This window comes from Chinchilla lanigera, unplaced genomic scaffold (assembly GCF_000276665.1).
Source record: "Chinchilla lanigera isolate Chin_1 unplaced genomic scaffold, ChiLan1.0 scaffold00090, whole genome shotgun sequence".
NCBI lineage: Eukaryota > Metazoa > Chordata > Mammalia > Rodentia > Chinchillidae > Chinchilla > Chinchilla lanigera.
In genome coordinates this window covers 6,521,099-6,524,802 of record NW_004955491.1, presented here as the reverse complement: position 1 = coordinate 6,524,802, position 3,704 = coordinate 6,521,099, and positions in this window count along the sequence as shown.

Genomic DNA, 3,704 nt, shown 5'->3' with positions numbered 1-3,704 from the left:
CTGCGAGCGGGCCGGCCGGCAGCTTTGGGTCGGTGGCAGCCCTTCCAGCCCCCCTTACAGATCGCCCGATCCACGGTGCTGTGGGTGCCTTGGCCAGGCGGGGAGACAAAAAAGTAAAGTGCGAAAATAAGACAAGACCTGTAAAAACTGTGCTGACAAGGAGAAAGGGCAAACGGGGCCAGCCCCAAGGACAGGCGTGGGGCCCTGAAGGGCGGTTGGAGCCCGATCTGGATGGAGCCGCTGGCTGCCGGCCAAGCCACGGAGAGATTAGACGGGCCGCCTGCGGTGTGTGCGGACTCTGTGGAGGCCGCAACGCCCTGGGCGGCAACCCCGGCCAGTGACCAGGGCCAGAGCGCAGAGGCAGCACCGGCGAAACAGGAAGAATGACGCTGGCCTCCTTTTCCCCCGATGAGGAGACAGGCCAAGGTGCTAGCGCCTTGGGGGGTTCCAAGAGACTGGAGGCCACATGTAAAACTGACCACTGGTCCCCAAAAAGTGTGCAGCATGTATTAGCATGGGTGGATACCGCAGCTGAGTCAACGCAGACCATTTTACAGGACCTACGACACACATCAAAGGCTGTGGAGGTCACTACGTCATGGCCCTGAAGGCCAGGTAACTTTGGGTATCGGCGTTTAACCCCCGCTTGTGTGTATGACGTTCATGTGTCCCCAGGTGCTGAATGCACACTGGGGCTGGACATACTGACTGGGGTTCGGCTTGAGATCACACAGGAAAAATTCTGGTTACAGACTCATGTGATAAAAATCACAGTCCAGTGGCGTACACCTGAAATCCCAATACTCGGCAAGCTGAGGCAGGAGGATTATTGTGAGTTTGAGACAAGCCTGGGCTACAAAGTGAGCTCGGGGCCAGCCTGAACTGCACAGCGAGACCCTGTCTCAAAAAGACAAAAAAAACAAAACCAAAACTAAAACCAAAAAAAAAACATAGTCCAAGGACAACCACAGCACACTCTGCTGACTCTCCCACAGGCCACGCGGGTTGTGTGCGTGAAGCAGTATCGGCTGCCTGGAGGAGCCTCAAGAGGAGGTGGGACGGGCTATCTTGAAATTTGAAGAGGGCTGGCGATATAGCTCAGCGGCACAGTGCCTGCCTGGCAAGTGCAAGATCGTGAGTTCGATTCCCAGCACCGGAAAAACAAACAAACAAACAAACAAAAAATGCTATTTGCAATGAAGTTCCCATCTCTTTTTCATCAACTCTTCCACTCTCTAAAGTATACTGAGGGGCTGGGGATATAGCTCAGTGGCACAAGCGCCTGCCTGGCAAGCGCAAGGTCCTGAGTTCGACCCCCGGTGCTGCAAAAAAGAAGTTTGAAGGAGCAGGGGAGATGCTCCCTGCACAGAGCTCTTCACTGTGTCCCGTGCAGAAGCCAGCGGGGTCGTGGTGAGCGGTCGTGAAGCCTCACCTTGACGCTGGCAGTCAGGGCGGGTTTGCCCTCACCCAGGAGGGCAGACGCTGGGCCTTCCAGATGTTGTCGCAGGCCATCTGCACAGCCCAGCTTTGTGTCATGGCCAGGAGGCTCAGGGGGCGGCCATCCAAGCCAAGCCACTCCATGTCACTGTTTCCCTGTACTGACACGGTGTTAACTGCTGCCTGCCTTGCGGACTTGAGCGCTGCTGTGCAGTGTGAAGAACGCTTTGCTGGCGGGGTGTGCCGTGGACAAGACAAGGTCCGGGGACTGGCTTGGCTCTCAGGTTCTTGGGTGCTACATGGTCGGGTAAGACCAGACCCACGACAGCACGCCAATCACAGGCGCATGCGGGCTGGCTAGGCTTTTGGCGGAAGTGCAGCACCTGGCTACCCTGCTGTGCCCTTTACACCAGATGACAAAAGGGGTGCCACGTGGGGCTGCACAGACGCAGCGGAAGCTGCTCTTCAGGACTCAGAGGGCTGCTGCACAGGTCAAGCCTCGGAGTCCTGGACGCTGCCCTGCCATTCACCCTAACGTCGGTGTGGACGACGATGGGTTTGGCTGGGGCCTACGGCAAAAAGCGGGGAGGTGGGAGCGCCCTGTTGGGTTTTGGGCCCAGCTGTGAAAGGGAGATGAGAACCAGCATTCCCTCATTAAAAAAACATGCTAGGTGTGGTGGCACAAGCCTATAATCCCAGTACTCAGGAGGCTGAGGCAGGAGGATCCTGTGAGTTTGAGACCAGCCCTGGCTACAAAGTGAGCTCAAGGCCAGCCTGAACTGCACAGAGAGACCCTGCTCAAAAACACACACAAACACACAGAAAAAAACACCCCGCAGCTCTGCACACTGCTCTACCTGCCTGTGAGAATCACAAGACACATAAAGGTCTGAGCACAGAATCATGGGAACACAGAGAGCTGGGTACGACGTGGACAGCCTGTCCCACAAGTTTGGTGCACAGCCCCCCACTCTCACGCACTGAGGGACGTATCTCCAAAGTGGGCCTGCTTTGTGGCTAGTCTGTTACCGATGAACTGGCAGTGGTTGTGGGACCCATGATGTACCTGGCCCAGGAACCGTCTGGGAAGACGGACTACTGGTCTTGACCCCTGTCCCCATACAAAAGGGAAAGAGGAACCTCTGGCTGATGCCAGAACTTGGCTCAACCCCACAACAGACTGCAGTTGCTGTCCAGCCCAGTATGGAAGTACTCTGGTTTATAACCAAAACTGGATCGCCAGGCGTGGTGGCGCACACCTATAATCCCAGCACTCAGGAGGCTGAGGCAGGAGGATCGTTTCCAGTTTGAGACCAGCCTGGGCTACAAAGTGAGCGCAAGCTGGGAATATAGCTCAGTGGAACAAGCACCTGCCTGGCAAGCACAAGGTCCTGAGTTCAATTCCTGGTGCCAAAAAGGCAACAACAACAGCAAAAAAAAACAAAGTGAGCTCAAGGCCAGCCCAAACTGCATAGCGAGACCCTGTCTCAAAAAGACAAAAAAAAAAACCCAAAAAACAAAACAGGCAGGTTAAGCCAATGGACAAAGCTGCAAACAGTGTGACTGCGTGTGATACGTAAGAAAGATCCCCTGCATGTGTACTGAGAAAGTTAGGCAGTCTTGAGTGGGCTAATACTCTGGTACCAGCTTGGGCAGCTCAGGAGGGATAGATAGGACATTGTCCTTTGTGGGGTGCTGACCTGTGTGAGATGTATAAGAGTGTAATTAAAAAGCTGACCATGTAGGCTATCATGGTTCATAAACCCCTACTGTCACCGGGAAATGACTTAACAGATGCCTTGACCAGACATTACAGTGGGATGCCGCTAGAAATAACATCTGACCAGAGACAGGGACCAGACACCCAGTCCTCCAAGTTGAAGCCCTTGCTCAATATATGGCCTGGGCCTTAAATGTCATGTACCATTGTTTATGGATGAAACTATTCAAACGAAAAAGTGGCCAGGTGGCATATGCCTGTAATCCCAGCATTTGGGAAGCTGAGGCAAGAGGATCTTTGTGAGTTCGAGACCAGACTGGGCTACAAAGTGAGCTCAAGGCCAGTCTGTACTGCAGAGTGAGACCCTGTCTCAAAAAGACAAAACAACAGGGGCTGGGGATTTAGCTCAGTGGCACAGTGCCTGCCTGGCAAGCGCAAGTTGTGAGTTTGATTTCTGGTACTGGAAGAAAAACAAAAACAAACAAAAAAAGACAAAACAACAACAACAACAAAAAGAGTTACCACAGTTTGTCTTTTTTTTTTTTTT